Here is a 27,819-nt window from a genome sequence, read left to right as displayed (position 1 = left end):
TCTCTACCAGCCCAGAGCATTCTCCTCAGCACCCCCAATTCAGCCTTTCCAGTCCTGAACTCGTTGCCTTCCCATCACCAACACCGGTTCCATCTTTGTCAGAAGTGCCACCAAAGTAGAACCTTCAGGCCCCTCCCCCATAGGTCCTGTCAATTTTCCTCCTAAATATCTCTCAACCCACCCACTTCTCATCATCCCCATGGCCACCACCCAAGTTCATGCCCACATGGGCTCTCACCTGGATCATTCTGCAGCTTTCCAACTCATCTTCCTGCCTCCAGGCCATACTGCTTGCGAGAGTGCTTTTTTCTTTCTTTTTCTTCTTTCTCTTTCTTTCTTTTTCTCTCTCTCTCCTCTCTCTCCCCCCCACTCTGTCTCCCTCCCTCTCTCCCTCTCTCTCTCTCTATGTCTCTCTCTCTCTCTTTCATTTTGGCTGCACCAGGTCTTAGTTTCGGCATGCATGAGGGATCTAGTTCCCTGACCAGGGATGAAACCCAGGCACCCTGCATCGGGAACATAAAGTCTTACCCACTGGACCACCAGGGAAATCCCAAGAGTGCTTTTTTCTACAATGCAAATGTGGTCATATCATTCTCCTTTAGACACCTTTCATGCTTCCCATCAGTTATAAGATAAAATCTAAATTCCTTTCTCAGGCACTTGAAAGGGTTTTGTAATCTGGCTCCGGCCCACCTTCTCCAGCCTCCCCCCACACCCCATTTTGATAGACTAAATCGCTTGTGGTTCCCTTAGCACACACCTTCGTTCCATGCCCCCAGCCTTTCTTAGTGGAATCCCTCCTCCAACATGGCTTGTGTCCACCTGTGAACACTTGCTCTTCCTTCAAGACTCTGCTCATTGTGTCACTTGTTCAGGAGAGCCCACCTGTATTGTAATTCTTTGTTTACACGTGTCGTTTTCCCTAGATCAGTGGTTCACAAACTTGAGTGTGCATCCAAATCATCCAGAGGGCTTGTCAAAACAGATTGCTTGGCCCCAGCCATAGAGTTTCTGATTCAGAGGGTCTGAGACTCTGCACCTCTAACAGGTTCCCAGGTTATGCTGCTGCTGCTGCCCTGGGGACCACACTTTGAGAACTACTGGTCTAGAATGAAAACTCATCAAGGGCAGAGGGGACGTAAGGTGGCTGTAAGGTCCGGAAACATAGACAATATGATTTCATTTTGTATTGTGATGAAATGTCAGCTGTCCTATCATGCATTCGCATCATTCCCAGATTTGGTGGCCACTCTGCACACCAGGAGCAGCTGTGGCCACTCCCAGAGCTGAGAGCTTTACTACATTTACAACTCATTCAATCCTCGAACGGCTTTATGAAGGAGGTACTGTCATCTCTAACTGTTTGAGAAAGTAAGGAAAAAACCGAAACTGAGTAAATGCTTGTTCAATGTCATGAAGCTTATAGAAAGCAAAGCTGGGATTCAGCCTCACGTCTGCCTGATTTCATAGGCTGGGCTTTTTAGCATAATGCCACAGCTGCATCCAGCATCCTCGGTGCCTTGCTTGGACAAGGGAGGCATCAATAACCCCTGACTGAATGAGAGAGTGAGTGAATGAATGAATGATTCTGGCCCACTCTCCTTATTTTCACAGTTCCCTGCACAATCAATTCCTTACAAAGGTTTATGACATTCGGTTGGTGGGTGAGTTAGAAACTGAGGACCTCAGACATGGATCCCAAGAGGTAATAATAAAAGTCAGATATATAACTTGGGAAGCTGGTTTTCTCCTTCTTCTTCTCCTTCTTGTGTGGTTAAGTCAAATTTCAATGAGCAAATACTGATATTTGCCTGGAATCAGACAAGTATGATAATTGTGTGTCAATAAACTCTTTCCTTCATAGTGCTTGGGAGGTGATTCTCATGTTTCCACAGCTGATGTCATTGCTCAAGCCTGCCTGCAGTTTTAAAGGGGTCATTTACCAGAAAGGGTGGTGCAGGGAGAAGAGAAAAAGCAAGGGGTTAAAATGTGGGTAAAACCCATTGCAAGCCTGTATGCATGTACCACATATGTCCACTGGAGGACACCAAAGCACACATGACCGGCCCCGCTAAGGCCTCTAAAGGGTTGGCTCAGTGGTGACTCCTCAGGCTGATTGGGTGGGTCCTTCCAGAGCTGATAGGGCCATCTTGACCATTCTCGGCCACATCTCAACCACTATGGGGCTGGTAGACTTCTTTCTGACGCTTAAAGATCTGGCTATGTAACTCCCATCCCTGATTTTCTCTGGCCCCTGACTCCTTCCCCTGCTTCCTGCTAAAGCAGCCAGCTATGGAGCTTGCCAGTTCTGTCTCCAAGAGTGCGTCTCTCTTCAGTTGGCAAAGAGAGCGATAAGGCAGGGACGCTTTCTGCAGAGGCACACCCCTGATAACCCTTGTTCCCAATCTGGGCCCCACTGCTCCTCCCCACTGGTACGGTGCCCCCATGGGCCATGCCAGCCTGGCCTGGCACCTCCTCCATCTCAGGGAGTCCCACCCAGCCGCTGTCACTTCCTTATTCTCGTCTGAATACTTCCTCCAAGAAGGGGCCAGAATGGGTTCTCTGCACCTGTGCCTCCACTCAGTCGGGAGTGGCTCAGCGCTTTGCCAGGGTCTGTGGGGGGACAGGCGTGCAGGAGCCCAGGGCTCTGCCCCCAGGACTCGAGGGCTGGGCCACCGTGAGTCATCAATATAGACCCCAACCCATGGGACCCGAAAGGAGGCAGTGTCCCCAGGAAGTACGGTGGAGCTTCAAGAGCTGTTCTGTTGTCTCCAAAGGGCAGACAAGACAAAGGAGAAAGGTCCCAGGGCAGTAAATCTGCTAATTAGTGACCCGACTGGCTCTGCTTTCAGAAAGGCAAATAATATCCCAGAACAGTAAAGTATGCGACAGATGAAGAGAAAGGTGGTGCATGGTATGTGGCTCAGGGTAGAGAAGCCCCATTTGCAGATGAGGAAAACTGAGGCTCAGCAGTCAGGTAGCTTGTTCAAACTCCCTCAGCTGGTTGAGGATGGAGCTAGGGCTCAAACTCAGGTAGGTCCTGAAAGATAACTCATCATATGGGGCTCCTTTTTCTGCTCCCCAATTGGTACCTTCTTGCAGGAAGAGAGCCATCTGGACGTGGCCAGTGAGGAAAGGACAGGGCATATTTGAGGGGTAACGAATCAATCAATTTAGTGGCCACCAAGACTGTGTGGTGAGGGGTGGCGATGACACTTGAAAGGCAGGGAGGACCCGAGTGTTTAGAGACTGTGAATCCCTGACTGAGAGTTTTGCACTTTCTCTTCCAAGCGCTGGAGGCCATGGATTCCAGAGCAGAGAATGGATAGTCACAGAGGCACTTTCTTTGGAATATTCTCCCTCACACCCCCTCCTCACACCCTCCCCACCTGAGTCTTTCAGATAAGTCTCGCTTCTCCTCTGCTGGGTTAACAGAAAGAGAATTTAGATTTGGCGAAGGTCAGCTATTTTCTCAGCTTCACCTCACCCATCCTTGTTGGACCTCTAAGACTCTCCTGCTGCAGCATCTCCCCCGCCTCGCTCCCCAAAGCGAAGGCTCTGCTCCCACAGCCATCCTCCCCCGGCCTCTCACGCCCCCACAGCCACCAGATCTCTGAGAAGCATCAGCACCTCTGGCTCTGGCCTCTTTAAGGACCCAAGGGACTCCTCTGCAGCCCGTGGCCTCTGTCTGCCAGAGAGAACCCTCCCCGTAGGCCCGTCTCCTGCCCTCTCCAGCTGTCTGAAGATTTTGTGGGATGGAGGCTGGGGTCCTTGTCCCCTTTCTCACCTTCTCCGTCCCCTCCTGGATGCTGTACTCTCTTGCCCCAGCCTTACTTCACTCCATTGGGTCTTCGAGGCCAGAGATTCCCCCAGAGCTCCTTATCTTTGTCTGGCTGGGAGCCAGCTCTCCCCCCGGCCTGTACTGGGCAGCCTTGCCAAGTCCTGGAGAGCTGGGGCAGGTGGGTTAGGCTTAATCGGTGCTGCCTGCACTGGGCCTGCATCCAGGACTTCTCTGCCCCTTCAGCTGGGTTGAACTCAGCATCTCAGCCGTGGTGGGGCGTGACCTAGGGATCCCCTCCCCACTACAGCTGCAGGCAAGTGCATGCTATTCTAACCTGGAATCCCCAGCTCCAGCCTGGCCTGCTCTAGGGTGGGAAGGATGGTCATTCCAGTAGCTCCCTCTGGGGTGTGTGGGAGAGGGGTGTAGATCAGATCCCCTTAACACTCCCCTTCCCTCTCTCCTCCTGGACCCTGGGAGGAACTCTGTGCTCCTGCACCTTCCATAGTAGATTCTTTTTAAAGGTAAAGGCTTCAGTTGGTGAAAATGAAGCTTACACTCAGATCACATTAAAAGAGACCCATGGAGAAGGGGAATAGTTGTATTTAAGTGAAGAGAGGCTTATTTTTTAAAAATCAAGTTCATTCAAATAAACATTCAGGAAAGATCTAATAATCGTGTGGGTGGGTGCTGGCAGCTGCCCTTATCCAGCCCCTGCTTACTGAAATATTTCTTTGTTCAGAAGTGACCCCAGGAACTCACTGGGGTCTCCAGCTTCTGGGTCTCAGGGGCAGGTAGGACTGAGACCCGGTGAGCCTGCCTGGAAGTTCCCGTGGGAATACTCCATTTTCTTTCCATCTTTCTGATCCTGGCTATGAAACTCAGTGTTTCTCCTGCACTTAGTTATTGCCACAGAGAATCTTTCCGGCATCCACAGAAATGTGAAGAGAAGGAAACTGAGGCAGAGAGAGAGGGGGCAGGGGGAAGGGAGAGAAGAAGGGAGAGAGAGAGATCTCTGAATGGCATGGGCTTTTCTACAGCAGAAACAGGGCTGAAATCCTATTAGCTGAAGCCCTCCTTTCTTCCTCTGACCCTCAGTAATGCAAAACACAGGTACCCCCAGCATCCTTGCCCAAGGTCATTGGAGACCAATTTGGGCTGAGGACCTAGAAGGTCCTGACATCTTGTAACGGACTCCAGTCAGCTCCAAACATGATTTCCTTAAATTTGCTGTGTGGGGTGGGGGAATGTGAGGGCACTAGGGCTCTGGCCAAGGCCTTCTGACACCCAGAGACACGCCCATCTCTTGGGTAGACAGCCATGGAGACAAAAGACAACCACAGGCAGGCCTGGTGAGGCCCCAGATGCCAGCCCCCTGGGCAACTTCTGGCTCCCTGTGCTCTGGTGGGAGGACTGCAAAATGCAGCTTACACAGACGGTGGCCCAGATCCCCTTTGGGGGGCAGTCTCGTCGCAGTGGTGGAAGGCCAGGAAGGCTGTGCTGAGGTACTCTGTTCTCACCCAGGCAGGCAGCATGGGTGGTTAACAGATTGTCGCTGGTGTGGATGGAGTTAAAGCTTTCTGGGGACTATTTACTCCTGATCCTAAGTGACAGCTCGGGGAGGGAGAGTCACGTGGCCCTGAAATCCCCTCGGGAGACGATGGAGCATGCCCAGCTGCCTCTGCCTGGGAAGGATGCTGGACTCTGCGGTCACCACAGCAGCGTCCTCTCCCTGCGCCAGGGACCCGCCAGCTGGAGAGGTGACTGATTAGAGCACATCCGGTCTGAGCCCCGCTCCTCAGAAGGGGGCCCCGGGGGGGGGAGGAGGACCCCAGCCGGCCTCAGCTGGGGGGAGGGGCGCCTGAGGGCTCGGAGAGTTACAGCTTCTCAGCGCCGGGCTCACACCTCAGAAGCCGGTGAGTCTGTTTTGATGCATCATATAGATGAGGTGGGAGGAGGAAGGTTGGTCTCTGGTCAGGGCTGGCAGCCCGCCCGCCGCCGTGTGAGTCTGGGTTGCTGGCACTGCGGAGCCACTGCCTTCCGCATCCCTCATTCTTGGCAGTGATACTTAGGGATCATGGATGCTGAGAATGTTAATTATAGCCCTCTCTGTGCCCCCACCCCCACCTCCAGAACCCCCAGTAAGGGCTAATGTTGTCTGAATTTATCACATTTGAACCGCATCTCCTGAGTGAGGCCAGCTTTGGGGCTGCCAGCTTCCTAGGGTTCAGCTGGGGCCCCCAGCCTGGCTAGAGCAAAGAGGCCAGCCCCACCCTGCTTCTAATCTTGCCGGAACAGTGAGTTTAAGGCCAGCAGGAAGGAGAGATGGGGGTGTGGCCTGGGGGTCAGGCTCAGGTCAGCCCCAGGGACCCACCTCCTCAGTGTGGGAGGGGTCAGGGTGTGTCTTTTATGGGTCAGAGGTTGGGGCTTGGGGCTGCTGAGGCTCTTGAATTCCTAGGAGGCGTCTGACCTCTGGGGTCTTGGGTTTAGCCCTGAAGGAGCTGGAGCCGGATATGTGAGCATGGGGGGATGGGTTTTATAACGGTAGGGCCAGGCTGCAGTTGGCAGAGCCTCGGGCTTATTGTGTGAGGCTCTGGGCAAAGGTTGAGGAAGTGGCAGGGTTGGGTGTTGAAAGGTAGAGTGGGGGCGCTGAGGGTGAGAGTTAGACGGGAACGATGGAGGGAGAAGAAGGGAGGAGAGGCTATAAGCACCTCCATAGGGGAGATGCTTCTTGCAACCACAGGCAAGCGGCAGAAGGGAAGAGAGGGGGCTGGAACCTGGGAGGGCCAGGGATGCGAGAGCCAGGAACGAGGGAGCCAGCCCTAGGGCGCAGGGCTGGGGCGGTCTGAGCGACTGAGGGGAAGGTGGTGGGACGAGGATGGACTCAGAGTCAAAGGGGGTCACGGCCTTCAAGGCTTGGCAGCTCCTTCCCAATCCCTATAGTCCCCTCGCCCACAGCCTGGCTCCCCTGAGGGTCTCCTGCACGTGGGGGTGTGAGCCCTGGTTGGACTGTCTCTGCCTGAGCCTGCTGTCCAGACGGCCACAGGGACATCGCCGGCAGCTGCCCTACGAATCCCCTAAATTCTGGCTTCCAGGCGCCTCTGCAGGAGCACGGAGTTTGGGGGATCCTGTGGGCTCCCACCTCAGAGCGCTGCATCTCAGCTCGGGCAGGAGATGAGCAGATTCTGCTGGCAGAGCGCAGGTGGGAGGGAGGCCCCACAGAGGCCCAGCCTCCCCCCACCACCCCGCGCACAGACGAGGCCTCCCTGGAGGAGCCAGACAGTGGCCCGAGGCTGGAGCCATCTCCAGGTGGGGCGGCCGAGGGGCGAGCCTGGCACTGCCTGACAGAAAACAAGCTCTCTCTGTGTCCTCACCAGGGCACAGAGTGCTAGGCTGCAGATATGAATTATTAAAAGTCCTTGGCTTTCCAATCAGCGGCGAGGTGCTAAATGTGTTAGCGCGGCTGTGTAATTAATCCTGGCTGCGGCTGCACAGGCTCGAGACAATGGGGGCCTTTTTTTTTCTTTTGCCGGGTTTGGCTTTTTTTCCTTCTTCACAGAAAGGTGATGGTGCAGGACGCATTACACAGATAATTACTTTTAACGTGTCTGCCTGGATTATTGAGTTGGATTCTTCCTGCTCGGTGGAAATGAAGTAATTACCGAGGAAGTCAGTGAGCAGGCAGCCGCGTGGCCTGGGCTGACACACGGCCTGATGGGCCTGAGCCCGTTTCCTCTGTCTTCCTCCCTGGCCTGCTGTGGGTCCCCTGAGGCCTTGGCCCTGAGCCTGTGGGCCCCCCAGAGGAGGGTCAGGAGGAGGGAGCTTGCAGCGGGGCGTCGGGGAGAGCTTGCTGAGCAGTGGGGGCTGCGGCCGTAGCAGTGGGTCCTGGCTTTGAGAGGTTTCCCACGGTGTGCTGAGCTCTGGGCCGAGGTGCTTGGACATCAGTGCATTAGTGAGATGACTTTGGCAGGCCAGTCTCCAACCAGTTTAAAAAAAGCCCACATATTTAGTGAGGAAAGAACACACTTTGGGAAACATTTAAAATAAACAGTGAGCAGAGAGGAAGCGTGTTGAGGATAGGCCGAGTGGGACCCTTTCCTTGGCAATCACTCGGTCCAGATGGGCTCCTGCTCTGCGCCCACAGCTCCAGACACCCTCCAAGCCCAGACCAGCCCTCTGTGGCCTCCCTGAGGGGAGCACCATCCTCCCCTGGATAATTCCAGTGACGGGGAGTTCATTACCTCACCAGGCTGCCTGCTCCAGGGTTAGAACATTCTATATGGACTCAAATCTGCCCGCTTCTGTGTTCTGCCCTTTGGTTTTGATTCTTTGAAGCAGCGCAGAGCAAGTCAGCTCTCTTTCCCACAGCGATAAAGATGGTTTTCTTCATATTTAAAATAGTGTATAATAGCCTTTGGATGTAATGTATTTTATGTAATCATATTCGTATCGGACATTTAGGTGGTTACCCTTATTTTCCTTTTACAAATAACACAACATGGTCATTTTTGTGCACGAGGCTTTTCCTGTATTTTGGATTATTTCCTTAGAATAAATCCCAAGACATAGAATTAATGTGATGGAGGGTATACATTTAAAAAATTACTATTCTGTGAGTATAAAAGTAGTACATAGTTATTAAAAATGTAGAAAAACACATAAAGAAAAGATTAAAATTATGTGTAATTCTCTCAGAGATTTAGTGTATAATTTTAACATTTTGGTGTATATATGTTTTCATGAATTCATGCACAGACATGTGACTATATTTATTATCAAAATACTGTTAAAATTTTGGACCAAGCATATGTTTTTTTCACTTAAATAAAAAGCATTTTTCCACGTCATTAAGTATTCTCTTACAACATCATTTTAAGTGACTGCCTGGTATTTCATTATGTACCTATTCTATTTATTTGTTTGTTTAATTGGCCCCTATGTTAAACTATGTGTTTCCAGTTTGTCATTTTTATAAACAATGCTACAGTGAACATATAAATATCTGAATCTTTACACATATCAATGATTTTTTTCCTTAGGTTACATTTCCAGAAATGGAATTCCTACGTTTTAAAATATTTTGACATATTTTGCCACTTCCTTGTTCGAAAGTACTAATTTCCATTCCCAGCAGCTGCGTATAAGAATGCCTTTTTTTGCATGAGCATCAGCATTGACAGTTAAAACTTTTTCACTGTTTTAATTCATTGTTTTAATCCATTTGTTTGATTAGTAGTGAGTTTTAAAATTTTTAAAAGAGGTTTTAAAGTATGAAGGGTCCATCTGTTGTCATTTGTTTGTTCAAGTCTTTGCCTTTTCTTAAAAAACAATTTAGTGCAGTTGTCTGGATCACAGTTATGGGGCCAAACTCAGGTTGAATCTGGGCTCTGCCACTTACCAGGGATATGGGCTTGACCGTCATTTAATCTCTCTGTGCCTCAGTTTCTACATCTGTAAAATGAAGATAATGATGTACCTTATCTCATAGACTTCTTGTGAAGGTAAATGAGGTCACATATGTAAACCACGTAGAATCATGCTGAGCAGAGTAAGTGATAAATGTGTTTGTTATTATCTTACTATTGTTGATTTGCATGAGAAACATATATATCTGAAGCCAGTATCATGATTCCCCTCCCCCCAAATCCCCCAAGTCTCCGTGTTTGAGGCTAGATGCCTCCAGTGACCACCACCCCCTTCCTCAAACCCTCCTGGTGCTTCACCCCAGGTTTGGTCTCACCAGCACAGAGCATAGTGAGACAGCCACTCCCCATTCCCAGGATAATCACCTGGAATGTCACACTCTGTAGCTTCTTCTAGCAGGTGCCTGAACAAGGGAGTCTGGCTCCTCTGGTGTCTTCTGGCTCCCCTCCTCCAGCCGCCCAGTCCCCCTGCCCAACCCCTCACACGCTGCCAGGTGCACATCCTCTCTTGATCCCGGCAAACCTACCCAGACTGTTCCCCATTCCTTTGAGCCTTCTTTGCACTTTCCAAAGTAGCACTAGCTGATCTGATAAACCAATTCTGGTCCATGTGTTAATAAGAGAGAGTCAGTGCACTGCCCGCTGGGGTGTAGAGAGAATGCCCAGCTGGAATTTGAAGACATGGATTCAAATCCTGGTCCATATTAGCAACTGTATGATTTGTAGCAAATTGCTTAATCTCTCTGAGCTTTTGTTTCTTGGTCTGAAGAATGGGGTTAGTATTGCTATCTGCTTACCTAGTTATTAGCTAGATAAGTAATATATATGAAAGTGATTTGTAAGCTGCAAATAATTACACAAATGTCAGTTATTATTAGACATGGTATTTGAACAATGTATATCAGAAGGCAATGCTTTAACTCAAAGGTCAGACAGATGCCGAGGTGGGTCAGTAGGAAATATGTTTAGGGCAGATGGTATCCAGGGTGACTGTCAAATCCTCCCAGGTCATTTAGTCTCTGTAAAGGACTGGTCCTTATTGTGTGAACCCAGGATATAGGGCTGGGCAAGTCAACAGTGATCTGACAAACATGGATGGATGCTGAGGCTTTCCTCCTGCAGGGCTTGGGAACCCCCTCTTTGTGGGAGGTGAGGTCCCTCCCTAGCTCTGACATCACCAAGTCCACTCAGTCTGGCTCATCATTACCTGAGAACCCAAGTCTATAATTGCAGGTGCCAATTTGCTTTTAATTAGCCTAATGCTTGCAATTAGCTTGTTAAATTCAACCTGGCCTCTGGCGGTGAGGTCATTCTTCTGATTTTGCTTGGTTCCTGGGTCCTCATTAGCATCAATGGGCTATCCACAGACTGCAGGCCAGCCCGCTTGCCTCTCCTAAAGTGCAGCTGCCTAGCTGGGGAATTGAAGAGGTCACAGCAGGGAAGGAAAATCTGCTTTTGGTGAGGAGGGATGGTGGGGTGGGAGTGTCCTGATGGAAGTATAGTTAGCCTTGTTGGAATCACAAGTGAGGTCCAGAGCCCAGGTTCCTTCATTCTAATCCAATGTTCTTCTGCTTCTGAGCCTCAGTTTCCCCATCTCTAAAATGGGAGTAATAATTCCTGCCCTGCCTGCATCACTGAGGTTCAAATGAGTTAATGTAGGAAATGGGTGTGAATGTAAAGCAACATGAAATTGCTTTATCACATCAAATGTGGAAGTTCTCTAGAATTAGACAAATGGTCCCAGTGTCCCTGGACACTAGTTCCTGGTCACTTCTCATGATGTTCCATAATTCCTGATTCCATTGTCTTCTTATCTTGTTCACTGTCCCCCAAACCATGGGTGATTTGAAGGCATTGGCACATATCAGGTGCTCGATAAATGTTGGTTGGTTATGTAAAGATTTGGAGGGGAAGGAGTTTTGTCCAAGGAATAGGCAGTGGGGAAACAGTCATGAGAAAGCCTTTGATGGCAGTGGTGGGGGGCATTTATTTCCTGTCCTCCTCAGGCACTCCCCACTCCACTCCACTGGGCTGCTTCAAGGCAAGAGATAGTCTTATTTGTTTTTGCCTTTGTGATGTTCCACACAGAGCCAGGCACATAGCAGTTGTTTGATAACTGCTTTTTGACTGACTGAATGAATGAATGAGACAGGGTAACGTGGTAGAGAGAGCATGGAATTAAGGCAGATGAACAGGACTTGGAATACCAGCCCCATTACTTTCTTCTGGCAAACATTTACTGTATGCTCATTATGGACCAGGTACTAGGTTGTGAAAATGAATTTTTAAATTCACAGTAAGGGAGCAGACGTGTGTGCAAATGATTGTCCTGTATACGATAGAGACATATGTTGCATTTGTTGGTGGCCAAGAAAGAGAGCGATAGACTCTCCCTGGAGAGTCAGGAAAGGATTCCTGAGGAAGGGCCTGAAGCTGGGTCTCATCAGTTTGGGAAAGTTGCTTAACATCCTTGAGTCTCAGTTTCCTAAGCTATTGTGTGAGGAGACTAAAACCTCGTTTATGGAGGTAAGGATGAATTGAAATAAAATAATATGAATAAGACATCTGGCACCAAATAATCTTTTAATAAATGTTAAAAATGCTTTCTTGAAGCCGGGCTGGGTACTTGGAGGAGGGGCACTAGCCAGGGGCTCAAGACATTTCAGAAGCTCTGCAAGTTAGTACCTGTGTGACCTTGAACAGGTTCCTTAACTTCTCCAAGTCTCAGTTGCTGTGTCTACCAAGTGGGGATAACAAGTTTGTTATCTGGATCAATGGAGAGACTTCAGGCAAGGTACCTGGAACGTGCTTGGCACATAGTAAGTCCTAGAAAATAGTAGCTCTTCCTTGTTATTATTACCAGCATATATCATGGAGAGACTACGTCTGCACGCTGACACACACATGTTGTATGCATGCTGATTCCCAGATATGCTCAGAAAGGGAGGAGGGTGAGGGGGCCCAGGGTTAGGCTGGGTGATAGCCAGTTGCTGCTCGTTCTGAGAAACCTTCCTCAAGGTGAGGTGACCAGAATTCTGCTGAAAAGTTTGGAGGCTACCAGGCTTGAGTGAGAGAATTGGGTAGGTTGGTTATAGCTCTTGCCCCCAGCTGGGGGAGGCTGTCTCATGGGAAACTAAGAAGTAGCCCCCTAACAGCAGGAACTTAATTCCCTCAGGCACGTAGGCCCCTCAGTCTGGGCCATTCCTGCAGGCAACATCCTAATGGCTCTGTCGCCCGGCCGGTCCCCGACCTTCCTAAGCAAGGCAGCCTGGCGGCCATGCTGCGTTGCCATGGTAACTGGCAGCCTCCCAGCTGGGTTGCCCTGGTAACCAGTTAGCTGGTACGTGGGGAGGGGGATGGTGAGCTATGGGGAATCAGCCTCAAAAGAGGCAGAGAAGGACAAGGGTGGGACCAAGAGGAAGACAAATCCCAGATGCCCCCAGCATAGCCCTCTTCTCTCTCCCTCGTGGGACTGGGAAAGCCAGAGAAAGGCAGGTAGGAAAGGATGTTGTGTTGTTTCCTGCCATGTGTGTATGTGTATTTTGTGGTATGAGTCATCTTGGGCAATGCAGGACGTTTGGAAGATTTGATAGGGCAGTGCAGGAGCTCTCAGGCCGTGACAAAGGCAGCGAGTCCCAGAGAGGGAGCCATGGACTGTCCAAACCTAGGTCTCCATCCTGGTCACCCCACCCCCGGACAACTTAACTTCTTTGAACTCCAGTTTCCCCATCTGTAAAATGTTAACACAGACCTTCAGGGACATTGTTTGGGACAGTGCCTGGCACCGTCAATGATGGTTCCCCCCTCACCTTCTTCGCTGATTTTCTATTCATTGGATGCTTTCCAGCCTGTGAACAGCTTGTATTGGAGGCCAACCCTAGTCCTAGCCCAGCACAATGGGGGCAGGGGGTAGGAGGGTTGGAATTCTTGAGAACCCAGAGACATGGCTGTCAGCCTCAAGGAGTTTACCATCCCAATCTTCTGAGGGCAGGAAGCAAGTTTGTACAGGTGGGAACATTTGCAAGAAAGTTTTCAAAGTAGGACCTAATCGAAATTTTGACTGCCACCAGCAGAAATACATTTTTCATCACAGCCCAGCAAACACGTGTGCGATACCCTTTACTGTGTGTGGTGCATGCTTCGTGTCATATTTGAGTCTAGTCTGGTCTATTTGTTTTAAAAAAAGATACCTTGACCCTTCGGCTGGATTTCATACCCACTTTTGGGTCACTACCTTCAGTTTGAGAAACACTGTGAGAGAATCCTAATTAAAGCTCCTCAGGCATGTATAGGACCTCGGGCTTCTCCCACCTTCCATGTGTGAGGTTGTCTGGTTGGATCCTTACAATTGCAATCTGTGAGGTAACTGAGGCTCAGAGATCATATGACCTACCCAGGGTCGCAGATCAGAGGTCATACGATTGGCCCAGGGTCGCAGAGGCAAGGCTTGAAAGGGGGTCTTTGTGCTGAATCTGTTGCCCATTTTCATTCTTGCTGCAAGAGGAATTGGAGGATTATTCTTACAAACAGAGAAACCAGGCTCTGAAGATCCCAAATCAGGGCCTAGAGCTGAGCCTAGGCCTCCGTCCCTCTTGTCTGCTGGTTGCCGAGGGTGCTGTGAAAGATGAGGCTGAGCCTAGGCCTCCGTCCCTCTTGTCTGCTGGATGCCGAGGGTGCTGTGAAAGATGAGGCTGAGCCTGAAGCGGTCTGGGTGCTCCCTCTGTGTCTGTGAGGGAGAAGGGGCGAGGAGGGGGGTGGGCCTGGCTGCACTGAAGCCGCCCCCCACGAGCTTTCCTGGGCGTTGAGCCTGTGTCAGGGTCCTGGGGCTGCCTACAGGCCCAGGCTCCTGGGAGATTTTCTGATAGGAAAGCCTTAAGCGAGGCCCAGGAAAAGCCAGTTTTTAATTGTCCGTCTCCAGCGTGACGAAGGAAGTAACAGCAGAAGTCCGGTCAGGTACAGCCTCGACCACAGAGTGGGCTCAGGTCGGGGAGCGCTTAGTACCCAGAGGTGAGGAGTGCTGAACCCCAGGAGCACCGCCCCGGGCAGAAGGCTGCCCCTGTGAATACTTGTGACAGATTCACGATCAGGCCCAGAGTAAGAATCAGAGTGTGTGGAGTTCACAGGGCTCGATTCCGTTTTCAGCTATGCTGAGAACATGGCTGTTTCTCCGTGTCCCAGGACCTGTGTCTCCCATCCTGGAGGTGGGCCAGTCCTCCTCTTCCGGCGTGGACTTTGCCCTTTGCAAACAGCAGAGCAAGGTGCCCACAGCTGAGGCGCTTCGTTTCCGTTTGGGTGTGTTCCCTTTGCAGTGTCTATGCAGCCCCTCCTGCACAGGCTGCCTGGTGTTGAATGGAGGCCTGGGGAGCAGCGGTGGGGCTGCAGCTGTGGGAGGAGAGAGCCGGCTTCAAGCCTCTGCCCTGGGTGGCCAAAGTGATGAGCATCCATGACCCCAACCCCTCATGGCCAGGCTGCTGGATTCAGGGCCTTGGGCCAGGGCAGTGGGTATGTGACTAGGAATTCTGCTGGGGCTCAAGTGGGGGTGTGAGGCTGGGTGAATAGAGGTTGAGAGATGTTGGGTTTCCAGTCAGGAGAATTGATGCCTTGGGATCATATAAGGAGACTGTGTTCAGTGCTTGAAGATGAACTGATTCACGTGGGAGTTGGATGAACATGTGTCTTGTAGGGACCCCTTATCTCTGTATCCGTGTATTCTGTGTATGCCCAGTATGCTCTATACTAGCTTGTCCAGGGCGACTTGATTAACCCTTTTTACTTATGAAGAATCTAATATTATTTCTGAGATGATGGGCTACTCATCCAAGACCACGTTGAGAAGTGGGGGAGGAATCAGAATAGGGATTTACGGTTTTCTGCCCCTCATGTGACCCAAGTTTGAATGCATGCATATTAGCCAGAGATAGTGAGATAATGGAGATGGGAGTGAGAGGGGGGGAAGATGTGATTATTTTCCTCTACTTTGTTATGACACCCCCAACAGTCATGGCTCATTTTCGGCCTCTCAGGGCTGCCCCGCTGGCCTTCCCCAGGTGCCCAGACCTTGTGTCCTGGGAGGGGCAGGAGGTAGATGCTGCTTCCTCTGGAGGAGTGAGGGTGTGTGCATGTGTTACTTACAGGTTCATGTGCATGTAGAAAGGGGCTGTCAGTTGCCGGCAGCCCTTCAGACCATGTAGAAAGAAAGTCACAGAGATGCTGAGGAGAAGGCTTGAAGGCAGAGCTGAGCTGCAGGGGGAATCAGGGACCATATGCGGTGCCGGTCCTTACAGCTCCCTTGGCCCGCGTAGTGCTGGAGCAGGGCATTACCTAACCAGGCAGCAGCTCCTCCAGGAGCCATAGCCTCCTTTCGCAGTGCGGGCCTTCTCTGAATCCAGAAACCAATGTCCTCATTTAAACCAACTTAACCCTCTGGTGGCAGCCGGCAGGGCGGGCTTAGCTCATTCTCTTCTTTCCCCTGTACTCCACTCCCAGGTGTTTCTGCCCTTCCCCAACATCCCCATCATTGTAGTTACTTTCCGTGTGTGTGTGTGTGTGTGTGTGTGTGTGTGTGTGTGTGTGTAAATGTGAGTGTGGAGAGAGATGGGGGAAGTTGGGTGAGCTTACTTTTCCTAATGCCTCTGATCCCACTATTAAGGTCAAGTGATTCAGCCCAGAAAGGAGGGTTTGTGTAGGGAACCTGCCGCAGGGGCAGGGAGCAGGGCATGGGACGGGAGAAGAGGGGACAGGAGGGATCATGGTCGATGCTGCTGTCCTGTTCGGGGTGATGCTTGTCACACCAGCCACGTCCGTCAGCTCTCTAGGACTTGTGCTGTGGGTGAGGCTATACCCAGGGCAGCATGCACATGGGTTCTGAGGGGGACCAAGATGTAGATCCCACAGACCTGCCTCATGGCAGCAGATCCCAGATGTGAAGAAAGCAGGCAGAAGAGGGAGAAACTGAGACCTCCGGCACAGTGGCGATGGGGAGTGTGGAGAAGGTTGCCAGTGGAGGGAAGCCTTGACGGGAGTGGGGCCGAGGCCTGAGAAAGGAAGCTTGGATCGGCATGGACAGGGCCAGGCTCAGTTACGTGTTGATGGGCTGCCTCTGGTCAGCTGTTCTGGAGGCAGAGTGGCAGAGTGTGGCGACTCAGAGAGTGTCTAGACCCCAGAAAGGACTTCCTAGAATCGAAACGGAAAACATCCCGATCGGGCCCAGCCTCTTCCAAATCTGGTGTTGTCAGAACCAAGGGCAAGCCATCAACACTTGTGTACTTATTAAGTTATATTTTCAAAAGTGTCCTTTCATTGGCTGAAACAGCCAGTTGGAAATAGAAGTTGCTCTGAAATATTTTCTTTCACATATGTCTTTCTGATAAATTTGTATTGCCCCACAGTAATTAGCATAGTGTCTTGAAATAGTAGGTGCTTGATACATACCTCTCCCCACCTTCCCTGGGCATTATCCTCGGGATGGGGCAACATGCAAGACCGTAAGATAAGAAGATGCTGTCAGCCCAGGTCCTTGTGTGGGCTGAGACTTCACACGATTTCTCTTCCTTCTGGTTTAGAGCCAGCCATTGGCTGAAGGATTTGCAGGGTGGAGTTTGGTCGTATTTCATCCATCCTTCTTTGCCTTTCCTCTTGGAGACGTGGCTTCATCACTCACTTCTGGGGTACTTGGATAACGTAGATAAGGTGCTGGCCCAAAGTATAATTTGGGTTAGGAAACACTGACCTCTTTCATACTTTTTATGATGACTTTCTATATTCTTAATTATCTCTTTGAGAAGGAGTGAGCTATTTTCAGCCAGTTTAGAGGAGTTTATCACTCCCAAAAGAACCTCCTGAGATGATAACAGGTCAGGGGAAGGAGGTGTCAGCAGGAGCTCCTTTGCATATTTGCCATAATCCTTCCTGTGGCTCAGTTTACAGGCATCCTAGGCAAGTTGTAGTCTGGGCATAGCTGTCACTTTCTCTCCATCACATACACCGGAATCTGTGGGCAAGTCTGGGCTAAATGTACCTCATTATAAACCCTGTGCTCGGATGTCAGAGCCTGTTTTTCCAGGTGGAGAGACCAAGACAGGAGAGGGACCTAGAGTCTCAGGCTTGGAAGCAACCTTTCATTTGGTCCAAACTTCCTCCAGATAGCAGCACCCCAGACTTGTGGTCAGCCAGCACCGCTTGAACCCCCGGTAACTAGGAGCGCTGCTCTGTGAAGCAGCTTTTTCTATTGTTGGACAGCTTCAACTCACATCCTTCCTTGATGCTGAACTCAAACTTTTCTTCCTACCATCCACCCTTTGGTTCTAGTTCAGCATCCTGGCCATCCTGATCATTCTCTTCTGAGCTCACTTCTGTCATCATTTCAAGAGTCAGACCAGTGTTAAGAGACAATATGAAACAGTGGGAAAACATAGGCTCCAGGATTGATCTGCCTGAGTTTGCGCCTGGCTTTACACTCATCACCTCTGTGACCCTGGTTATGATCCTAACCTCTCCAAGCCTCAGTTCATCCATCTGTAAAACGTGGATAATGATGGTACTTACCTCATAGAGCTGTTGAGAGGGCTAAATGAATGAACACACGTAAAAGGCTTAGAACAGGGCCTGGCAACTACAAGCCACTCTGTGCATGGTAGCTTTTTATCTTCTCTTAAAATAAATTGTCTAGAATGGAACAGAGTATTCCAGATGCGGTCTGTTCAGCGGGACTCTGATGCCGTCTGCTTGACCATCTCTCTCTATTATATCAGACTCAGTTTGCAAATCACCGGTGTTTAAATCGGGCTCATTGTGCCGAAATCCTCAGGTTATGTTCCCGTGGACAGCTGTTAGGTTTAGATCTCCCCTCTTCTACATAAAAGATGTGATCTGCTTTAGAGGGAAGGCCAGTGTCAAGGGGAGCCCAGAGCGTCCCTTCACATTTGTTCCAAACACACATGAACCCTCATTGATGCAGTCTGGTTGTTTTTATAATGCTACTCTATATCTGGTGTTCTATTTGGAAAATACCTTGACCCACACTGGTCTGAAATAAAATCCCCCCCACCCCCACCGTGGGTCTTTTCTCTCTCAGTGGGTCTCTTTCACTCTTCTCTGCTCATCTGATGCACACTTGCTTATCAAGGGAGCTGAGCTGAGCAAGTACTGTTGGAACTTCCTAACCTCCAAATTCAGCTCCGCCACTTCTCAGGGTTCCCGGGATATAGGGGAAGGGACACAGATGCCCCAAACATATTCAGAGTGCCTGGTTTCACAGGTAAACCTTTGAGGCCCTGTAAATCCTTACTCTTTATAGGCCGGCTGCCTCTACATCATCTGGGAGCTTGTTAGAAATACAGAATCTCAGGCCTCACTCCTGACCTACACAGTCAGAATCTGAATTTAACAAGATCCCCTAGGAGTTTCATATGCACGTTAAAATTTGAGAGGTACTGCTCTACATTATTCAACTTGGGGTGGAAATGAGGGTGAGGTGGGGAGAATTCTGTCTTCCAAGATCTTGAAATCAGTCTTACTGACGAGGCTTCTAGGGACAGGCATAAAACTATTTCCAGGATATTTGATCACTAACTGTCTACATGCCCTGTTTGCTTCTTGGACTGCCAATAATAGGGTTTTTATAAAACACTCATGCATTTTTAAAAATATATAGATCGTATTTGTGTTTCCCCATTTTATTAGTAACAAGCTGTTGAGCATATTTCAAAGCTTTGAATTATATGTACAATTGGAATCTTTTAAATGATAAGTGTTTTACATTTATGATATATTGGGTTGGCCAAAAGGTTTATTCAGTTATTTCCGTAAGATGGCTCTAGTAGCACTTAGTTGTCTTTAACTTCAATGTGTTAGGTTGTATGTGACAGCTGTCATGTCAGCGTGCATGTAAAAAAAGACTTACCAAAATTGGTGAATTTTTGTGTAGCCATTTTAATATTGAAGATGGAAGGAAAAAAGCAACATTTTTGGCATGTTATGCTTTATTATTTCAAGAAAGGTAAAAACGCAACTGAAACGCAAAAAAAGATTTGTGCGGTGTATGGAGAAGGTGCTGTGACTGATGGAACGTGTCAAAAGTGGTTTGCGAAGTTTCGTGCTGGAGATTTCTCGCGGGATGGTGTTCCACGGTCAGGTAGACCAGTTGAAGTTGATAGAGATCAAATCAAGACATTAATTGAGAACAATCAACGTTATGCCATATGGGAGATATAGCAACATACTCAGAATATCCAGATCAAGCACTGAAAATCGTTTGCACCCGCTTGGTTATGTCCATCTCTTTGGTGTTTGGGTTCCACATAAGTTAAGTGAAAAAAACCTTCTTGACTGTAGTTCCACACGCGACTCTCTACTTAAACGTAATGAAAACGTTCCTTTTTTTAAAACAAATTGTGACAGGCAATGAAAAGTGGATACTGTACAATAATATGGAATGGAAGAGATCGTGGGGCAAGCGAAATGAACCACCACCAACCACAACAAAGGCTGTTCTTCATCCAAAGAAGGTGATGTTGTGTATATGGTGGGATTGGAAGGGAGTCCTCTGTTATGAGCTCCTTCTGGACAACAAATGATTAATTCCAACAAGTACTGCTTCCAATTAGACCAACTGAAAGCAGCACTCGACGAAAAGCATCCAGAATGAGTCAACAGAAAACACATAATCATCCATCAGGATAACGCAAGACCACGTGTTTCTTTGATGACCAGGCAAAAACTGTTACAGCTTGGCTGGGAAGTTCGGATTCGTCTGCCGTATTCGCCAGACATTGCACCTTCAGATTTCCACTTATTTCTGTCTTTACAAAATTCTCTTAATGGAAACAATTTCAATTCTCCGGAAGACTGTAAAAGGCACCTGGAAGAGTTCTTTGCTCAAAAAGATGAAAAGTTTTGGGAAGATGGAATTATGAAGTTGCCTGAAAAATGGCAGAAGGTAGTAGAACAAGAGGGTGAATACGTTGTTCAATAAAGTTCTTGGTGACAATGAAAAATGTGTCTTGTATTTTGACTTAAAAACCAAAGGCACAAAAAAAAACAAAACAAAAAAAACCAAAGGCACTTTTTGACCAACCCAATATTTCATTTTTGTCAGTGTTAGGCCAGTATTTCAGTATGTGGAATCTTGATTCTGCCATAAATTTGTTAGCCATCCCTCCTGACCTTGTCAGGAGCAAATCTGGTAGCCTTGCCTTCTGAGTCTCTATGCAAATTGTGGATGAAACCGCGGAACACAGCAGGATCTTGAACAGACCCCTGTAGCGCTGGTTCATTCATTCAGCCAGCCTTACTGAGTGCAAGAGCTGCATCCTGCATTCCGATGGGTTGGCTTGAGCTCTGGCTCTGCTCCCCGCTGCTTTTGTCACCTTTGGCGGGGTATGACCGTCCCAGACTCCCGTTTCTTCATCTGTAATTGAGGAAATTCGAGTAGTCATCAGGATCCCTGAGGTGCCTTAAAGAAATGCATGTGCCTGGGCCTCCTTCCCTCTCCCCCAGAGATCCTAATTCAGTTGGTCTGTGGTGGTACCAGGTATTAGTATTTTTAAAAAGCTCTCTAGGTAATTCTCGTGTGAAGCCAGTATTGAGAACCCCTGGACCAGATATCTCTGACTGTGCGATCTGCCGCTCCGATCTCAGAGGCTCCCTGGCAGCCTGATAGGCATCTTCTGGGGCCTCTGGTCCCACAGCCTGAGCAGTACTGGCTGGGTCTGTGATAGGAGAGACAGCTTGGTGTGCTGGTGTAGCACAGTGGTCAGGTGCTGGGCAGGCCATGCAGAACTGTAGGGTATCCTTGTCTTCCCCAAATCCCTGGGAGAGGACTTGAGATGCCTCGGATCAGCCACTCGCTCCCCTGCCCTTCTCCTCTGGACGAAAGAATTATCTCTGACTTCTCTGACGTTAGCTACTTTCCTGTGTTTCAGAGCTTTGCTGCTTAAGAAAAATAGCCAAAGGCCGGTGTAAGTCAGTTTCAGCATCAGCTGGACAAGATGGCTCCCTGTCTGACTCCTCTCTTTGTCCTCTCTTTATGTCCCCCTGGAACTCAGGAGGTGACAGCACCTCTGAGGCCTTCTCTTACAGGTCTTTCCCTTGATGGGCTCCCACAGGTCAAAAACCGCCCCACGTTGGAGCTGTGGCAGCTCCCGGGAATCTTGCTGGCAACACATGGATGCATGCCGACTCCTCTGACTTGGCACTGGGGGTCAAATCACTGGCTTGCCTAGCTTGGGGCAAGACTGGCCTCTACCCTGGGGCTCAAGATGTTGCTCTGAGCATCCCTTCACTGCTTCTGGGGTAGGAGTGTGCCCAAGGTCTGTGTCATCTTGTCCCATCCCCTTCCTCCCCACGGTCACTGGTGTGTACCACCGCTGGATACAGGGAGTGTCTCTGCAGTGGGCTTGTTAATTGGCGCTTCAGCTGGCTGATTGACTCTAATGCGGGTGAGCATTTATTTACCCCGGCAGCGGCAGCGCCTCTCAGACAGCCGTTAATTGCAGGCACAAGAGAGACAATAATTATGGGATAATGGGTGTCTTTTGTGGGAGTCCTTCTCCTTGCACTGTGTCAGCAAACACGGAGGGTTTGTTTCCTAACATTCAGCTCCCCTACTGGAGAGATGCCACAGCTCCATCCCACTCGCTCCATTCCTGTCATCTAGCCCCCACCCCTTTCCCCAGGGTTTTACCCACATCCCCTGGGTAACATCTTCCAAGATATCATTTCCTAATTCCCATGCAGTCATGACCCTATTTTTAGGATTTGTAAGGTTGAATTGGTGCTTTTTAGAAAGTAGTACCTTAATCAACTTTGCCTAAAACAAGGGTAAGTAAATACTAAACTATGTGCTTTATTCCATGGGCCCTTCTGATCTTTGTTAATATTTTTACATAGTTATAATTAGTGTGTAGCTGTGCCATGCACGTTTTTGTTTAATGTTATTTTTTTTAATGTTATTTTATCCAAACACGTCCAGGTATGATGACGGTCTGTAAATTTTTCATTTTAAATTGCTGTAAATAATTCTGTCATGTTATTCCATTACTGTATTGCTTTTCTCTTATCACTGGGAATCTGAGCTGTTTCCAGTTGGTTGCTGTTATGAATAGCTCTGCTATAAACATCTTTATATGTTACTGATTTTTTCTCCTGGTTATTTCCCAGGGGGTAAACTGAATCACGAGTTACATTGATCTGGCATCATGTTGGGAAGAGTTGAGGGGAGTGGGCAGCTGGAGGCTACTGGGAGAGCACATCCCTCCCCTCCCTCTCTAGTAGGATTCTTGCTCCAGCTTCCCTAGCAACAGCGCAGGTTAGCGGCGTGGGGACTTAGTGCTCTGGCAAGAAGCGCCGCAGGGTAGACCATCCCAAAGGGTAGCGGTTTAGCACAACAGTGATTGCTCCCTCGGGGCTCTCTGGGTGCCCCAGGCTCGGCTAGGTGCTTGCTTGGGTTGTCTCCTGTCCTTGCAGTCATCTGAGGGCTGCGCTGGGCCAGACAGCCAAGGTGACTCGTCCTCACATGGCTGTCCTCTGGGAGCTCAGCTGGGGCTGTCAACCTGAGTACCTATGTGTGGCCTCTCCACGTGACCTGGGCTTCCCTCAGTGTGGTAGTTGGTTCCCAGAAGGAGTGTCTCAAGACAGAGTATTCCAAGAGACCCAAGTGGAAACTTTAAGGCTTCTTATGCCCTAACCTCAGAAGTCACACAACGTCACTTCTATTACCTTCCATTGGTCAGACTGAGTCCTGGGCGCACCCAGAGGCAAGGGGAGGTGGAGCCGACTCTAGCCTTCAATTTGCAGCCATCTTTGATCTCTGTGCTTACACACGGAAAGCGTGTACTGATTAGTTCCTATGAATCCTGTTAGCTTCTGCCTTCAGAAAGGCCGTACGAGAGACCTGGCCCCTTCTCAGGCTTAGAAGTCGTGTGATCTCTCCTCAGAGCCTTCCCTGGTGGCCCCGAAGGCGAAGGCGTCAGATCTGTCTTCCTGGTCCCTCCTCTCTTCCCTTTGCAAACTCCCAAGGCTCTGTATCTGTGTCTGCCCTCGTCTTACACAGCTCTTATCACACATCAGAGCGTTCAGTTATTTATGGGCTTGGCTTGTTAGGTTGTAAACTCCTGTTCCATTCTTCTTATTAACCTCCACACCCTACCCTAAAGACCTAGTAAAGTGCCTGGCACGGAAAAAGGGCTTCCAAAATCCCATTCCCTTCCCCCTTTTCGTACGTTGGGCACTCCATTGTCTGTTGAATGAATGAGTGATTTATCTTAATGAAAGCAGGGGTGGGGAAGAGGACAAACATTTACTGAACTTAGTATGCGGAGCTTTATATGAATTATCTTATTTAATTTTTACAACAACCTGGGAAGTATGTAGTGATATCCCTATTTTACAGATGGTAAAGTTGAGGTTCAGATATGTTAAATAATACGTCCAAGGTGACAATCACTGGGTCACGGAGGTAGAAAATTATAGAGCCTAGGTCTTTGGGAACTTGGGGCAAATGTTCTCTCCTGTACACTTAACCTCTTGGAACCTTAACTTATCTATAAAACAGGGAGGATAACACTTACCTCATAGGGTTGTTTGGATGAAAGGAGATAAGATGTGCCAAATGTCCAGTGCTTGGTGTAGAGTAGGCATTCACTCCATGTTGCCTGCCATACATGACTTCTTGTTTGGGAGGGTTTGACAAGCGCTCTGTACATCTGGGATGCCTTTATGGCTAGCGGTGTAGTTGATGCAGCTGCCCTGTTAACATCTTTGTGTGTGTGCATTGTTCGCCAGCACACACATGACTGCTCTGGAACATGCTTCCCAGTTACTCCTCCCCTCCCCCTGGAGCACTTGGGAGTCATTTCCCCTGGATTTTCCTCTGGTGTGTACCCTCCCACCTTCTTTGTAAACATAGTGCCGACAGCTGGGGCTCCAGTCACCCAGGTGGCTTCCCCTAGAGCGGCTGAGCCTGGGGATTCCACTCTTCCACATTAATTGCTTTTGCTTGGTCTTTGAAAATTAATTCCAACAAGAGCTCATTAGTTCTCTTTCTTTTTCCTTATCCCCATACTCAGGTGTCCTCTTCACCTCTCTGCCCTGTTTCCAGTTTTTGGTCTCTCTCTGTCTCATCACATACAAGTACCCCATTCAGGATGATTATACAGTGGTGATGTTTCACTGGGTGAATTATTATATAAACTTGAAAGGATTCTCTGGCTGGCGATGCTGCCTGGGAAGGGAGGAGCTGGCTAGTCTATGCGTCCACTAGTCTGCTCTGGTCTTCTGTCCCTTCATTCCAAGCTCAGTTTCATCTCCCACTCCCCAGCATTGAGTTGCCAGAATCGCAGGTGGCAGAGAAGGTTGGATTTTTTTTTTTCCTAACTCTTCTCATACCCTTCCCTCCAAAGATCCAGACTGAAAAGGCTGGGAGTACAGAGAGACGGGAGTTACTTAAAATTCTTTCCTCCCTGCCTCAGGTTCTTCTTTCCTCAGGATGCTAGGTATTTGGTAGGGCCGCAGGGCTCAGGAGAGGGGAAATGGAAGCCCTGTTAGCAAACCACCCTGCAGGAGCCGTGGAGGAGGCCTCTCTAGACCCTGCTGTTTTTATCACTCTGGGCCAGCAGTAGCAGGAAGCTTGTCACAGGAGTTGCTAGCTTTTGTGATTCTGTTGCAGTCTGATTCTGTTCCTGGATGCCTGGAGTTTGACAGATCTTCAAGTGCAAAAAAAGCATTTCCTGCATCCACATGGATGTCCTTTATGCTTACAAACTCATGATGGGAGGGTGAAGTGAGGAGGGGGAGGGCAGACCAGTTACAAGCTGGTCCAGTGCATGATTCTGAATACTACTTCCCACCACACACACACACACACACACACACACACACACACACTTTCCATGAAGTCTGGCCTGATGGCCTTAGCCAGAAGTGATCTCTTCTTCCACTGAATTCCTCTGGCACAGTGACTTTTAACACTTACAGGAAATTTATGCTTTTGGTTGTAGGGTGGAAGTAGAAGATCATATTGGACAAATTGGGGCTGGATTATATAAGGCCTTGCATCTCAAGCTAAGAAGTTTAGCTTCTATCCTGTAGTCAGTAGAGATACATTGAAGTTTTATGAGCCAGGGCATGACTGAATTATCATTTGAAGAGGGGAAGGAGGGGAGTGGGGAATGGAAGTGGGGGAGACCAGATTCAGAAGCACTCTTTCATCTCCAGGGCAATGGAACTGGGGATTACATAGTTCAGGTGGGTTCCTGGGTCATGTTTAAGTCTGTAGTTTAAAGACCACATCATGGACAGGAAAGATTGGTTGGTGATGGAAGTTTCTGATGACAAACCGAGAGCTATTTCAGGGGCTTAGGGGGTGAGGTTGGAAATCCAAGTCTTAGGATAAATTTGAATTGGTAGTGGAGGCAGGAGGGTTAGGGTTAAGGTTAGGGTTAGGGCATATGGGACCAGATGGGAGATTAGGTACAGGACCCCTTGGAAAGCTCCTCTGACACTAGAGAGGTTTGCATCCCCACGTGTAGGAGATTTTGCCCTGTGCTCTGGGTGCTAGTCGTTTGTTAGAACAGTAGGACTCAGGAAAGGTGAGCTCACAGGGGAGGGATCAGGTGTCCCCCTGGAACACCTTAGAAGCACCTCTTAAAGTGACCCAGCAGAATTGTTTGCTGGCCATCAAAGTAATTGAGGTGAGGTGACAGGGGACTGTGGCAGAGCAGTGGCTTGGGGGTGTGGGAGATTGAAAAGAAGGTGCAGATATGCCCACGTCACATATGTACCATCATTCCCCTTGCATGGCTAAGAACAGCTGGCCCTTCCGTCCCCCCTTCCTGCCCACACAGAAGAGGGGAAATGGGGGAGTGACATGATTCCTTGTCTGTCGGCTTTCTTCCAAGGTCACTTTTGTCTCTGCTCATCAAAACTGGCACCATCTTTCTGGCACTGCCATCCCTCGAACTGGGGCTGCCCCGTGTTTCCTGAGTGTCTTCTTGCCTTAATCCGGTTTCTCTGGCAGAGAGCAGAGAAGGGTGTAGCTGCCCACTGCAGCCTCAAAGATGCATTTGAGAGATGGAATCCTCCTTCAGACTCTAATCCTGAGAAACAGCCTCCCTCTCCCCACTTCCTCCCCCAAGAGGGGCCTTCTCTAGAGCCTTTCTTTGGTGGGGAAGGAAGGGAGGAGCTTGGTCCAAGGGGCCCAGCCTGGGTGTGGATACGTTGAGTAGAGCTGTCTGCAGTGCTGGGCTGAGGCCAAGCTCAACACGCCCCCAGCCCCACCAGCTGCCCCAGCCTTCCATAGCCTTCCTGCTTTCCCTGCCTGGCTGGGAAGGGGGTGGGGGTTGTGGGGGTTGTCTGTTGGTTAACCCTTTGGGGGCCAAGAGGAATGAAAGCGTCCAGGAGGAAAGTGTCTCTCTGTTTCCTAGACGTGTGGTCTCATCAAACCAAGTCTAGAATGGCAGGCCCAGAACCTTCCTCCAACGGTGACTTTACGGGGAGTGCAAATATATTTCAGGGGTAATTAGAAAAGTTGTTTGGATGATCGGGAGCTTTTATTGACTCTTTCTTTTCGCTCTAAGATTTCATTGAACAGGATGCAAAGGGGACTTCGCTTACAACTCACCTTACTGCCTCCCCCACTTGGCTTCTCCCTCTGAGATGGGGGGAGCTATGCTGTTTGTCTTATTCCCCTGCCCAGATGCTTGATTGCCTCCTGAGAGCTTTTTCTGGGCTGAAGCATGTCTAGTCCATAGAGCCTGCTCCACTCCATCCCAGGCCTGCTCCCAGGGGAGGCTCTAGAGACAGGGGATTCTCGTCTTCCTCCGCCCCTGCCACGATCAGCATCGTATTACTCTTGCCCATTTACGATCGAATCCTGGGGAGCAATGGCTCAAGGCTGGACCTCTCAGAGCTCAAAACCTCAGAAGGACTTTGTAATTTGAATTGGCTGAGTAAGAATTTGTTGTCGATCAGGAGCAAGATGAGTGGACATTTCTTAAATTTTTAAGGGAATTTATTGCCAGTGAAACCCTGAACTTGCCATAGAACAGCCTGCGTTTAACCCCTGAGGCCCCTGAACTCTTGGTTGAGGTAGCCCTTCAAGGGAGCTCTTCCCAGAGCGGCTGAAGAGTGGCACCAGGGGGGACCCCACCCAGAGAGCAGGACCTGTCCTCCACATTTAGTGTTCATCCTGCCCCCTGAGGGCCAGGCCCTGGGCTGCCTGAGCGGAGAGAAACAGGCTCTGAGAGACGGAGGCAGGGTTCCTGTCCTGCCTTTGGCATTTCCCTAAGATGTGTAACTTCGGATTACTCACTGTCCCCTCTGAGCCCCAGCTGTTTGATCAGCTGAGGAATAGGGATCACAGCGTAAGGCTTCCCTCCTTCGGGTTCTCTGAAGCTGCAGTGGGAAACAGTCTGTGTGTATAAAGAGCAATGTGCAAACGTCAGAGATTATTATTTATAGCATTATTCTTAGGAGAAGCAGAGAACTCTTGGAGTCCTGGGTTTGAGCCCCCGTTCCCCATGGAAGTTCCTGCAGCCCACAGATTTCTCCCTGGAGGAGTAAAGGAGAAGCAACCCTTGGGGTGTGAATTGCCTGCTCCTCCAAGCCACTGTGCTTTAGCTC

The 27,819-nt window shown here is 49.4% G+C and overlaps 1 protein-coding gene across 13 annotated transcripts in view; it reads left to right on the top strand.

The window, feature by feature from the left end:
* PLEKHA6 (pleckstrin homology domain containing A6) overlaps window positions 1-27,819 on the top strand; it is a 137,639-nt gene that overhangs the window by 11,452 nt on the left and 98,368 nt on the right. Inside the window, exon 1 of one of the 13 annotated variants that reach the window (XM_029226775.1) lies at window positions 5,668-5,694. The exons of the other annotated variants lie outside the window; for them this stretch is intronic. The gene's annotated coding sequence lies outside the window, so the exon portion shown is untranslated. Of the gene's footprint in view, window positions 1-5,667; window positions 5,695-27,819 lie in introns of those variants that run through there. 13 annotated transcript variants of the gene reach the window in all.

Source organism: Monodon monoceros, unplaced genomic scaffold (genome assembly GCF_005190385.1).
Source record: "Monodon monoceros isolate NGI ecotype Baffin Bay Population unplaced genomic scaffold, NGI_Narwhal_1 Super_Scaffold_18, whole genome shotgun sequence".
Lineage (NCBI taxonomy): Eukaryota > Metazoa > Chordata > Mammalia > Artiodactyla > Monodontidae > Monodon > Monodon monoceros.
This window is presented reverse-complemented; position numbering and strand designations above follow the sequence as displayed.